The 14,576-nt window shown below is 41.0% G+C and overlaps 1 protein-coding gene across 1 annotated transcript in view; it reads right to left on the bottom strand.

The window, feature by feature from the left end:
• Window positions 1-14,353, bottom strand: part of LOC138740058 (teneurin-4-like) — a 393,122-nt gene extending 378,769 nt beyond the window's left edge. Inside the window, exon 1 of the mRNA XM_069892490.1 lies at window positions 14,266-14,353. The gene's annotated coding sequence lies outside the window, so the exon portion shown is untranslated. The remainder of the gene's footprint in view (window positions 1-14,265) is intronic.
• Between the last annotated feature and the right edge of the window lie 223 nt (window positions 14,354-14,576).

Genomic DNA, 14,576 nt, shown 5'->3' with positions numbered 1-14,576 from the left:
ATAACCTCCCCCGTCTCCCATGATAATGGTGCAGGATCTCAATGCTCAGCAATGGAAACTAACCCACAATGTGAAGTTCACTCATTTATAAAATGCTGTAAAAAGCTGGGACACTGATGCATAAGTGTGTTAGTGTACCTTTAAGAAATGAGTGTAAAGACTTTTGATACAGTGAAGCATTGTCTTCAGCAATTCAGAGATAATTTTTTTCAATTAAGGAGGGATCACCCTCTGTTAGTTGGTGTAGTGAGTAACAATGCCCAATAGGTTCCAGACAGTGTACTTATCAAGCTATTCACTGCCAGATCCTCAGAAGGAAGCTATTGATAAGCACTGCCTTAGGCTAGAATTCATCTCTTTTTTTTATTTTTTTTTAAATTTTTTATTTTTCACACCATAAATCACATTAGCCATGATATACACTTTTTCTTTTCATCTCTTGAAGCCAATTCGATTTCCCAAGGTTCAGAAGCACTCTGGTTGCAACAGCTAATGATGGGCATTCTGCAACAGAAGGTGACCTGAGAAACTTCAGAATGACTTATAAAGGAGAGAGCAGCAGGTCCCATTTTGCTTGCACTATACTGGGAGCATCATTGCAGGAAGTAGCAATGAAAAGGTGTGTGATTTCCCTGTATGGGATCAGAATATCCTATATAAAAATCTGGAAAGGTAATGATGGCTGTGGAACAATACCTGATGTCAAGGAATGAGAATGTAGGTAGAGTGCTGCAAAATGATCAATGACCTCACACGTGCAGTTAAGGTCAGTGAAAGCAGATACAAACGCCACATTGTATGCCCAGCCTCACATACTGCTCAGTGCCCCCCCCCCCCCCCCCCCACTCTTTTCTCCTACTAATATTCTCACTATTACGGATTCACATCACCCTTGGCACTGATGCAAACTCATATCTGGATATAATAGCTTGTAACTCAATCAAGAGAGACACCTGAATGGAAGGATTTGCATGGTACTCACTGACATTGGAATTTCAGGTGGCGGCAGTTTGCCAACGAGAAATGATCATCTTGGATGAGATGACCAGCAAGAAAAGTTCTGTCCTCACTGAGACTGTAGAGCCAACATACACTGACCACAGCCAGCAGTGGTGCTGAAAATATGCGAGGGCCTCGTCATGGAACTAACCACTTCCTCTCTCAAATCACAATCTCCTTGGATTTACAAGCTGCAGATGCCAAACCATGCACTTGATGCTCCTCCATTCTCAACTGCATAAAAACATTAGGGTTAGGGTTAACCCTAACCCTAATGTGCTTAAGAGAGTGCTAGTGAATGTTAAATTGAGTATGCCTTCACTGTGCTTCACTTTCACCTAGTCCAGTTGCATACCTGGGTTATGAGAAAGTACAAAGGTAGGGTGAACAAGGTTAGGATCAGTGCATCAGGTTTGCACAGTGGCTAAAAAGTCAATTCAAAGTCCAATACTACCTGTAACATTCATCCAAATCTCAGACATTACACATTTGCAAAATCATGTTAATGGCCATAGGAAAGTAATATAAATGACGCAGAGAACTCTGGGATTTCATTGAGAAAAAGCATAAGGTAATATGCTGCAGTACAAAGTGGCAGCACTGACCTGCCTATACCGCATTTCTCCATTTGGTATTAGCTGCACATGTCTCCATCATATTATGTCCAACCAGAATTACAAACCTGCATCAGATGCCAGGATGGATTTAATTCAATATCCATTGGGTCTAAAAAAATATAGAATGCGGAGAAAAATCTTGAGACCACATGGTTGAGGCAGGAAATAGGTCAATTATACAGAGATCGCTGAAAATGCTTTTGAATAAAATGCGTAAAATATATATATGAAAGAATATGAAATTAAAGTGAATGACCTTATTGAAGTTTTAGCACAAAAAATTATCCAAAAGGCTTCATTTTGTTATGTATTTGCATGGGGTGGCATTAGTGTCGGGCCAATCGATTCACAGAGCGAGAGGACTGCTCACTCTCAGATTGGGGCGAAGAGGATAATTGGAACATTTTCTGAAGGGGTGAGCTGCACAAGTGGGTCAGGTTGAATATGAGGGGAACCAACATCCTGGCTGGAGGTTTGCTATTGCTGTTAAGGAGAAGGTGTAAACTAGATTTGCAGGGCTCTAGGAATCCAAGTGAAGAGGCAGAGGAAGAGGTGGTTGGTGTCCAAGTAGGGACAGCTGGTAGGGAGTTTGTGTGAAAGGAATAGGCAGAGAGGGCAACATGGCAGTCAGTGGGATGAGATGCAACACAAAAAAATAACAAATGCAAGGCTGAAGATTTTATATTTAAATGCACACAACATAAAAAATAAAGTGGATGGCCTTGTAGTATGATGGCCTTGGCAGGAATGATGCTGTGGCTATCATGGAATCATGGCTAAAGGATGGATGTCATTAGGAGCTTAATACAGAGTACATCAAAAGGATTGGCAGGTGAGCAGAGGGGGTGGCGTGGCTCCGTTGGTAAGGTACAACATTAAATCATGAGAGCGCGTTTCCATAGGATCAGAAGCTATAGGATTATTTTGGGTTGAGGTAAGAAATGACAAGGGTAAAAAGACACTGCTGGCAGTTATATACAAACCTCCAAACAGGAGCCAAGATGTGGACAAAAAATTACAACAGCAAATAGAAAAGGCATGACAGAGGCAATGTTATTGTCGTCATGGGGATTTTAACATGCAGGTAGATTGGAAACACCAGGTTACAATTGAATCTCAAGAGAGAGAATTTGTAGCGAGCCTATGAGGTTGGCTTTTCAAAGCAGCTTGTTAATGAGCCCACGAGGGGATCAACTGTACTGGATTGGGTGCTGTGTAGTGCACCAGAGGTGATTAGAGAGCTTAAAGTAAAGGAACCATTAGGGGGCAGCGATCACAATATGACTGAGTTGAACTTGAAATTTAACAAGGAGAAACTAAAGTCAGATGTGTCAACACTTCTGCGGAATAAAGGGAATGACAGCGGCATGAGAGAGGAATTGGCCAAAGTAAATTGAAAGGGGGCACTGGGAGGGGAAACAACAGAGCAGCAATGGTTGGAATTTCTGCAAGAAATGAGGAAGGTGCATGATAAATACTTACCAAATAAAAGGAAATTTTCAAACTGAAAAATGTCACACCTGTGGTTAACAAGGGAAATCAAGGACAACGTAAAAGCAAAGGAAAGGGCATACAAGTAAGTAAAAATTAGTGGGAAGATAGCGGATTGGGAATTTTTAAAAAACTTGCAGAAGGCAATGAAAAACCCATAAGGATTGAAAAGATGAAGTATGAGGCTACAAAATGACTTAGAAATACATGGAGAATGGATCAGGAAGTGGCAAAGTGGTAGAAAGTGTACAGTTATGCACTTTGGTAGAAAATAAACAGGCAGACTATTTTTTAAATGGGGAAAAAATTGAAAATATCCAGATGCCCAGGACCAGGGAGTCCTCATGCAGGATAGCCTTAAGGTAAACTTGCATGTTGAGTCGGTGGTGAATAAGGCAAATGCAATTCTAGGATTCATTTCAAGAAGAATAGAATGTAAGAGCAGGGATGAGATGTTGAGGCTTTCTAAGGCACTTGGAATATTGTGAGCAGTGCTTGGCTCCTCATTTAAGAATGTACATGCTGACGTTGGAGAAGGTTTAGAGGAGGTTCACAAGGATGATTCTGGGAATGAAAGGGTTGTCATATGAGGAGCATTTGACAGCTCTTGGCATGTACTTTTAGAAATTGAGGAGAATTCGGGGGGAGTGGGTGGGATCTCATTGAAACATTTCAAAGTTGAAAGGCATGGACAGAGTAGATGTCAAAATGTTATTTCCCATGGTAGTAGCGTCTACAGCAAGAGGGCACAACCTCGGGATTGAAGGGCATCCATTTAGAAGAACTATGGATGAATTTTTCAGCCAGAAGGTGGTAAATCTGTGAAATTTGTTACCAAAGGTGGTTGTGGATGTCAGGTAATTGGGTGTACTTAAGGCAGAGATTGATCAGATTCATGATTGGGCAGGTTATGGGGAAAAGGCTTGGCAGTGGGGCTGAGTGAGAAAATGAATCAGCTCATGATTTAATGGCGAGGCAGACTCGATGGGTTAAATAGCCTATTTCTGCTCCTATATTTTATGTTAAGAGTTAGAATCAAATCATTACTTGTTCAATTCTCTGGAGCAAGGGTTAAATCAAGTTTAAATTTGCCATTTTTATGGACTTGGGGGAAAAAAATATCTATACAAGGGCTTTGGAACCATGTGATGTGACATGAAGCCAAAATATATGAACTGTACTGCTACATACATAAAACAAGATCTATGTTAAAGACTGGAATAAATAGCCATTAAAATGTTGGCACATTATTTTAGAAATTTTGCAAAATTGTACATTTTATGAATCTTAACATCCATTTCCACTATTCGTTATCAGCAATGACAAATCTTGCAGCTGATGCATAACACGCTTCTGAGCAACTAAGCACGGCAGACATGAAAAGCCTAATCAAGCATTCAGAGATGCCACACTGTGACAATGCCATATAGCTGAAATGCTGCAAAAGTGTGAGGTGGATCTTTGCAGAAGTTTTTCGTGATTGGACATACTTCAATGAGCAAAGTACCTACTAGTCACTGTCACACTCCACTGAAAGAGCAAATGATCATTCATGGAGACAATAATACACTAAGCATTCATCACTGATGAAATATTCCATATCCTTATTGTTGAGATAAACAAAATGTTTTTTTTTAAGATAGGAAGAATAAAAGGAGGATCCGACTTATAGGGATTCTATGTTCAATAAGGTTAACTTTTAATTATCTTCAAATGTTAGGAGCAATTAAAAAAGTGTCCATGTCCAGTAAATGAATACATTAAAAATGAAATACTAGTCACTTTCAAAAAAACTGTCAGAATTGAAGAAATATGATAAATTACATGAGCAAATATTTGGATGCAAATGGAAAAAATCTGGAATTAAAAGTAGGAGCAAAACTAAAAGGAAAAACATATAGTGTTGGACAAGTTTGTGTGTCTGGAGGGGCTGGAGGGGCAGCAGGATCGGGGCGTCCTCGTCGAATGGCGTCCATGCGGCCGGGCTGTCTGTGTCGCCGCCTCACGCCCGGCTCAAGCTGGTGTTCCACATGCAGCTGGCTTACAGCAGCCCAACCTGCTGCATCGAAGGCTTCTCCAATGTGTGGGAGCTCTACACAAAAATCGCAGAGGTGTTAAAAGTAGGAGCAAAACTAAAAGGAAAAACATATAGTGTTGGACAAGTTTGTGTGTCTGGAGGGGCTGGAGGGGCAGCAGGATCGGGGCGTCCTCGTCGAATGGCGTCCATGCGGCCGGGCTGTCTGTGTCGCCGCCTCACGCCCGGCTCAAGCTGGTGTTCCACATGCAGCTGGCTTACAGCAGCCCAACCTGCTGCATCGAAGGCTTCTCCAATGTGCGGGAGCTCTACACAAAAATCGCAGAGGTGTTCGGCATCCCTGCCTCCGAAGTACACGACATCATCTATGGCCTGGTGGATGGGTTGGAGGATGTGGGGCCACAGAGCCAGATCTGGGAGCATGTCATTTGTATCGAAGGAGGGCTGGACAGGAGAAGAGGCGGCGCAAACTACTCGGGCCCGAGGCTTTGGGCCTACTTTGGGCCTAGAGCTGAGCCCCGCTGTTGATCTCTGCTCACATCTCTTCCTCTTGGACTGCAACTCCTGGATTGCACAGAGAGGCCGTGCTTGCACTCCGGGCCACTGGAAGGAGAGTGTCTTGGAGCTGGGGAGCGGGACGCGGACAGGAAGGAGTTGGACCAGGATTCGGTTACGAATGGATCTCCCTCCTCCCAGGGGTGAATCTGTGGGTTCAAACCACCTGCTGCCTTGCAGGTTTTGCCTCTTTTGGCAAAGGCTAGGAGAAAGTAACTTTGACTTCAAATCCCCAGACTCAGCTAGCCCAGCCATCAGTAACTGGAAAGGGCCCAGCTATGGGCAAATAGTACATACCAATCTGGCAGCAGGGGCGGGCAGCTGTGACAGAACATGTGAAACAGTTTCCATAGCGGTCTGCAGCAGCAAATTTGGTGGGCGAAGGATCTGTAAGGACAACGGCCAGCGAGCACGGTCTTGGAACAGACCACTGCGGGGCAATCCCACATCACTCTGGCTGTCGTGCCTCGCACTCTACCAGGCCCAGTGGCGTGAGACTCAGAGGGAGGCGTTTATCTTGGGCGTTTATCTTGCCTTCAAGTCCTTGCCCCGACAGATGGTGCCTAAAGCTCCATGGAAAACAAAAGTTCTATGAGGACAGAAGAGCTACAAGGCACCATGTTCATCTTCACTTGCGAAGAGATGGGCCATATATATGTGTGTGTTCTTGAACTTTGGCTTGAAGTGAAGGTTGAGCTTGCAGCGAACAAGCCGGTGGTCAGTGTGGCATTCCGCGCTGGGCATGACCCTGGTGTGGAACACATCTCGTTTGTCTCTTCCGCGCACCAGAACGTAGTCCAGGAGGTGCCAGTGTTTGGATCGGGGATACATTCAGGAAGTCTTCAGGCTGTCTCTCTGCTGGAAAAGGGTGTTAGTAATGACAAGTCCGCTGTTCTGCGCAGAGTTCCAACAGGAGGTGCCTGTTATCATTGCACTTGCCGACACCATGCTTGCCAAGGATTCCTTGCCAGGTTTCTGAGTCTTTACCGACCCGAGCGTTGAAGTCGCCAAGGATGTCAAGGATGAACCCCAGAAAGAGGTTCAATGTTAGAAACTTGCAGTCAGACGTATTGAGAGGAAACTTCCAGGCAAACCTCCAAGCAAAGCTAGAGGATGCAAACTGCCTCACGGACACGTCTCCTGAAACGCTCCAGGATCAGCTGAAAATGGCCATACTGCAATCCACTGAAGAGGTACTGGGCTTCTCCTCCAGGAAAAACAAGGACTGGTTTGACGAAAACAACCAGGAAATCCAGGAGCTGCTGGCAAAGAATCAATCTGCCCACCAGGCTCACCTTGCAAAGCCTTCCTGGCCAGAGAAAAAATGAGCCTTCCATCTCGCATGCAGCTATCTTCAGCACAAACTCCGGGAGATCCAAAATGAGTGGTGGACTAGCTTCGCCAAACGAACCCAGCTTAGCGCCGACATTGGCGACTTCAGGGGTTTTCACGAGGCTCTAATGGCTGTGTACGGCCCCTCACCCCAAGTCCAAAGCCCGCTGCGCAGCTCAGACGGCGAAGTCCTCCTCAGCGACAAGATCTCCATCCTGAATCGATGGTCAGAACACTTCCAATCCCTTTTCAGTGCCAACCGTTCAGTCCAAGAATCCACCCTGCTCCAGCTCCCTCAACAACCCTTGAGTCAAGAGCTGGATGAGGTCCTTACCCGGGAAGAGACATAAGGTAATTGAACAACTGCAAAGTGGCAAAGCAGCCAGTATGGATGGAATCCCTCCAGAGGTCTGGAAGGCTGGCGGCAAAGCTCTGCATACCAAACTGCATGAGTTTTTCATGCTCTGCTGGGAACAAGGAAAGCTGCCTCAGGACCTTCGTGATGCCATCATCATCACCCTGTTCAAAAACAAAGGCGAGAAATCAGACTGCTCAAACTACAGGGGAATCACGCTGCTCTCCATTGCAGGCAAAATCTTCGCTAGGATTCTCCTTAATAGACTAATACCTAGTGTCGCCGAAAATGCCCTCCCAGAATCACAGTGTGGCTTTCGCACAAACAGAGGAACTACTGACATGGTCTTTGCCCTCAGACAGCTCCAAGAAACGTGCAGAGAACAAAACAAAGGACTCTACATCACCTTTGTTGACCTCACCAAAGCCTTTGACGCTGTGAGCAGGAAAGGGCTTTGGCAAATACTAGAGCGCCTCGGATGCTCCCCCAAGTTCCTCAATATAGTTATCCAACTGCACGAAAACCAACAAGGTCGGGTCAGATACAGCAATGAGCTCTCCGAACCCTTCTCCATTGACAACGGCGTGAAGCAAAGCTGCATCCTCGCACCAACCCTCTTTACTATCTTCTTCAGCATGATGCTGAAACAAGCCATGAAAGACCTCAACAATGAAGACGCTGTTTACATCCGGTACCGCACGGATGGCAGTCTCTTCAATCTGAGGCGCCTGCAAGCTCACACCAAGACACAAGAGCAACTTGTCCATGAACTACTCTTTGCAGACAATGCCGCTTTAGTTGCCCATTCAGAGCCAGCTCTCCAGCGCATGATGTCCTGTTTTGTGGAAACTGCCAAAATGTTTGGCCTGGAAGTCAGCCTAAAGAAAACTGAGGTCCTCCATCAGCCAGCTCCCCACCATGACTACCAGCACCCCCACATCTCCATCGGGCACACAGAACTCAAAACAGTCAACCAGTTTACCTACCTCAGCTGCACCATTTCATCTGATGCAAGGATCGACAAAGAGATAGACAACAGACTCGCCAAGGCAAACAGCGCCTTTGGAAGACTACACAAAAGAGTATGGAAAAACAATTACCTGAAGAAACACACAAAGATCAGCGTGTACAGAACCATTGTCATACCCACACTCCTGTTCGGCTCTGAATCATGGGTCCTCTACCGGCATCACCTACGGCTCCTAGAATGCTTCCATCAGCTCTGTCTCCGCTCCATCCTCAACATTCATTGGAACGACTTCATCACCAACATCGAAGCACTCGAGCTGGCAGAATCCGCAAGCATCGAATCCACACTGCTGAAGACCCAACTACGCTGGGTGGGTCACGTCTCCAGAATGGAGGACCATCGCCTTCGCAAGATTGTGTTTATTTGGTGAGCTCTCCACTGGCCACCGAGACAGAGGTGCACCAAAGAAGAGGTACAAGGACTGCTTAAAGAAATCTCTTGGTGCCTGCCACATTGACCACCGCCAGTGGACTGATATCGCCTCCAACCGTGCATCTTGAGGCCTCACAGTTCGGCGGGCTGAATCCTCCTTTGAAGAAGACTGCAGAGCCCACCTCACTGACAAAAGACAAAGGAGGAAAAACCCAACACCCAACCCCAACCAACCAATTTTCCCTTGCAACCGCTGCAACCGTGCCTGCATGTCCTGCATCGGACTTGTCAGTCAACAACGAGCCTACAGCAGACGTGGACATACCCCTCCATAAATCTTCATCCTCATACATATATATATATATATATATATATATGTGTGTACACACACACACACACACACACACACACACACACACATATATATATATAAATATAAATAAATATAAATAAATATATATATATAAAAATATGAATATAAATATATAAATATATACATATAAATATAAATATATAAATAAATATATATATATAAATATAAATATATATATAAATATAAATATACATATAAATATAAATAGATATATATATAAATATATATAAATATATAAATATAAATATAAATATATAAATATAAATATATAAATAAATATAAATATATAAATATAAATATAAATATAAATATATAAATATATAAATATAAATATAAAGATATACATATATATAAATATATAAATATATATAAATATTTATATAAATATAAATATAAATATATATAAATATATATATAAATAAATATATATAAATATATATATGCAAATATATATATAAATATATATAAATATAATATATATATATACAAATATATATATATACATACATACACACATATATATATTATATACACACATTATATATATATATATACACACACACATATATACACACACACATATATACACACACATACATATACACACACACATATACACACACATATACACACACACACATATACACACACACATATATACACACACACACATATATACACACACACACACATATATACACACACACACATATATACACACACACACATATACACACACACACATATATACACACACACACACACACACACACATATACACACACACACATACACACACACATATATAAATATAAATATATAAAAAATAAAAAATATATAAATATAAATAAATTAAAAAAAATATCTCTCTCTCTCGCTCTCTCTCTCTTTATATTGTTGGAAATAAATTAATTGAACAAAATATAGGTACATAAATATCTACTGTAGAATACACATTGTAAATGCAGTCTTCAGGGACATTTTTAGTTGTACCATTCTGAAATCAATTACTTTCAAAGCTGATATATAGGGTACCATCATACACTATCAGTCTGAGGTGAGGTTGGAATTAGCCAAAAGAACGGTAACATGAGATGTCTGACGCTGCTCACAGGTCATCCCTTTGGTTTCAAAAACTGACATATTTAAATTAAAAGAAAATCTAACTGGTTAGAGGATTTATAACATTAGGTAACATCTGAAAAAAAGATGAATTCAAGGTACACTGGAGTATTAAAAGAAATAACACCCAGAAAGTCAGGAAGTCTGCCACAACTGAAGTACACTGTATTGAGTGTATCAGACATCAGAGATTTATTGGAGGGAGAAAAAGATTCCCTTCTATTCCATAATGGATGGAAACCCATGTGCAATGCGCAAGTAAAATTAGAAAGTCAGCAATACAATAAAGAATTTTGATGATGCCATCAGCTGCAGAGGTAAAGCATAAAATTACATTATTGCCTCAAAACTGTTCCAAATAGCTTTGAAATCATTTCAGGATATTCGTTTGCTAATAGCCTATACGCTATGAAGTGCATTAGGCAATCTTATTCAGTTTTACTTTTTCCACTACCTATCACGCTGTCACTGTCAATCTACACACACTGTTTTACTGAAGCCTATAGCATTTCTGTAGGGGGGGTTAAAATAAAGCAGCTTTATTTATTCAAATTGCTGACATCAATCATTTCCATTTGTTCTGAAGAAACACACTGACATCTTACAATCAGATCTATTTGTGTGTTATGGTGACTACTGAGACTGGGTGTCACCGTGTTTGCAGTTTCAGAACCCTGCCTAAGGTTAAAAACATCAATTTTCAAACTAAAATTATGATGCATAATAGGTGATCTGCAGACCACAGGGGGCTCATCTATGTTCATTACCTTCCCCACCCACTTCTGTCTCATCTAACAGCCTCTGCATTTTGCATGCCAACTGTCCTGGCCTCACTGTGGTGTTTACTTTTGGTCAGTGTTCCACAAGGTCCTCATGCTCAAAGATGTAACTTTACAATTTTAGTTTGTTGCTTTTTATTGAATGTTCTGATCAGGAAGAGGTATCTGTTCTGTGAAACTCTGGTGCAAGACACATGGCCAATCTTCAGTCACTGTTATTTTGACTGGACTATTCAAATAGAAACTCTTTCACTTAACTCAAGCATCTTCTAAAGGAACACGGAGATGCTGAGACGGCTAACAAGGTGCACGGAATCTTCAGAGACATGACAGATAGAACACTGAGTGGGGCAGTGAAGAGAGACCTCACAGCGACACACTTGTGGATGTAAACTACTTTGTTTATAACAGTGGTGTGAGATGAAGCATTGGAAACGCGCATGGTCCAGAAAGCTGCCATCAGATTCCTGATGGATCTTTGTGGCTGTGGAAGCACTGTTGGGGGTGGAGGGGTGAGTTTACAGGCACTCAGTGACTCTGTTGGGGGGGGGGGTCCTCTTTTTTTGCTCCTATCTGACTGTAAGAGGCACTTTGGAAATTCCTGTCAAGGTCCTGTCTTGCAGCAGGGCAACGAGAAATTTCATGTAATATGATACTGTTTTATTTCTATGTTGATAGATTGAATCTTGAACTGAAAATTTTACTTGCAATCTTTTGATTTGGTCTCTTGCTAAAAATGTCTAAACTCTGTTTGGTAAATTACTGTTACGCTATGATTGACCTGCTCCTGACTGGACACACCTCACATACCTGCCCAGACCCATAGATCCTTGCATGCTCCCCATTCCACTCTGCCTCGATTAGTCAATGAGGTTGATGGCTGTTCCAGTCTATAGTTAACAAAAGCCTGATCGTTTCACAACTCCAGTCGTTTGAGATGATTGATGGTACATCACTCTCAAAGACATTTCTAAGTATTGGAATCGATAAATATATCAGATTTTTATTTCACAAATGTTAGTACCTCTTCTCATTCCTAAATAGTATAACCATTCCTCTTCCTGAATTATAGACAGTGAATAGTCAAGTTCCAGGCAATAAATCAGTTTGTACAGAGGACGATTGTGGGATAGGCTAATGAGGAATCACAATCATAACAGAAGGCTCTAGAGGCTGATTTCATCGCCTTAGCTCTGCATTCAGCACTCAGCCATTCTGCAAAATGTGACTGCCAAGTGCAGATTCTTTGTTTCACTTTTTACTCAACTGCTCTCAGAGATCAGAATAGCACACAACTTCATTGCTTTAATTTGCATCGATTCGATAACAAAAAAATAGGGAGCCCATTTCAGCAATCTTTTCTGCTGCTCAGAAGATTTTCTGGAATATTATGTGCTATTATTGTGAAAACAGTAAGGATTATCTGGCATGTTATTTTTAACACCTACAAGAATTTTAAAACAATTTTCTTTAGGATGAGGTGAAATGTTCTGAAAGGTATCTGAATGGGTGAACACATTTCAACAGCTAATCAAATTTGGGAAATGGTGCACTGAAGGCAGAGAAAGTTAAGTTTGCTGTACTGCAGCAGAAACTTTATATTTGAAAGAAATTAGTAATTATTACAAGCAAATGAAACCAAGGCCCATATTAAAATCAACACTTGGTAAAACACCAGAATTAAATTAGAAATAGTTCTTGAGCTGAGTTCTGTGTGGGAATTCTATATTCAGTTTTGACTAGGCTGTGTGTTTACAATATAAAAGCAAACATCTTCAGATGTTGAAAACCCGAAATGAAATATTTCTGATGAAACTTCAAATTTTATTTATTTCTCTTGATACAGATGCTGCCTGGTCTGCTAACTATTGCCGGCATTATCTTGTTTTTAATTATTTAGATTAATATTTACCACAACATACTTTCTTGATAAATTGCTCATAATTTTGGCTTACAGGGATTAGCCTGTAAATAATCTATATCATTGTTTTTCAGTATTGTGTGGAAGCATATAAAAATGTTGGGAATTACTTTTCTTGAATCTCCTCCCTTCCCACTAACAAAAACACACTTACTGGGTGAAAAATGGACTTTCTAATTGCTGATTTATGCAAGCTTCTTTTAATTTGATATACTATTTTCTCTGCCTATGATGTACTGTATTCAGTCTCAAAAGTGGAATGGTTGATTGCTTTCTGGAACACCACTGTTCTTTCCACATGTGTTATTCAGTTTCTGGTCAACTGTCCTTTCTTTCTCTTACATTGTCTTCAGTCATACATCTTTGTCTCAGATTCTTACATTGCTCCAGTTCAATTTAATATCAATGTTAAGGGCAGCATCAAATCCCATTTAATAAGATACATTGCATCCAACAGTGAATCCAATAATTTTGCTATTCTTTACATTTCCTCTATCTAGATCCATCTTTTATTTTTCCACTTATCTCACTTTCACAATTATTTGATTTTTGTCAACCTCTTCTATATTCCACCTATCAGAGATCTTACCTTCAATTCCTTGTACCTTGGCCCACTTTTCTGCATTTTAACAAGCTAAATAAAACTTTTAAGGATGGCACAGTTGGTGTTAGCGCAACACCTTTATAGCACCAGTGATCAGGACTAGACCAGGTTTGAATCCTGCGCTGTCTGTAAAGAGTTTGTACACTCTCCTCGTGTCTGCATGGGTTTTCTCCGGAGAATCCAGCTTCCTCCCCCCCTTCAAAAACATACTGGGGTGTAGGTTAAAGTGGGTAAATTTGGCTGAAATGGCTTGTTAATTTCTAAATTAAAAAATAATAAAATTTAAATCTATTTTTCCCTTGCAGTGCTAAATCTCACCAAATGAAAATGTTGACTTGCTTCTCTTTTCACATCCATGTTAATTTTGTATAATGGTGAGCAATCACAAAGTTGAAAGTTTCATTCAGACCATCTGAATTTGAAATGTCAACAAAATCAGTAATACATTGACTAACACCAGAAAAATAATGTACATTAAAGCTGGAGTCTTCTCATCTCAAAATAATTGTGCTTAATGTACTCCAAGAAGGAAAATGTTGGCTTCCCTTCCTTGGTTTAATACTTATAACTCAGCCCCACAGAGTGGCATCAGTTGGAAATAAATGATTGGTGAATGTTTACTATTGCTTTAGAGAGAATACCCCAACAAAAAGTGAAAATTCAGCATTGAAGCAAAATACCTTTCTTTATCAATCGAGTGATGTAACCTCAATGTAAGAGAACAATTCACAACAGCAAAAGTATCTCTTCTCTGGATGCCTGCCTGATCAACTACTTCCATTCTCTGAATAACTATGCCAACACAATTGATAATTTCCAAACATGAGGTAGAAGTTACATGACACACATTCCAGCCCTACTGGTGTCCAGTCCGTAGTCTAGTTTAGCTTTGCTTTCATTGCCTTGAGAGATCGCACAGTCCTGAAGGCAAAATCTAAATTCATGTCATCCTGTCCATAGCATTATTTCACAATTACTCATATCTATGTAA

Source organism: Narcine bancroftii, chromosome 7 (genome assembly GCF_036971445.1).
Source record: "Narcine bancroftii isolate sNarBan1 chromosome 7, sNarBan1.hap1, whole genome shotgun sequence".
In the NCBI taxonomy this organism is placed as follows: Eukaryota; Metazoa; Chordata; class Chondrichthyes; order Torpediniformes; family Narcinidae; genus Narcine; species Narcine bancroftii.
Note: the sequence above shows the minus strand (reverse complement) of the source record. Positions and strands in the feature narration are given on the sequence as shown.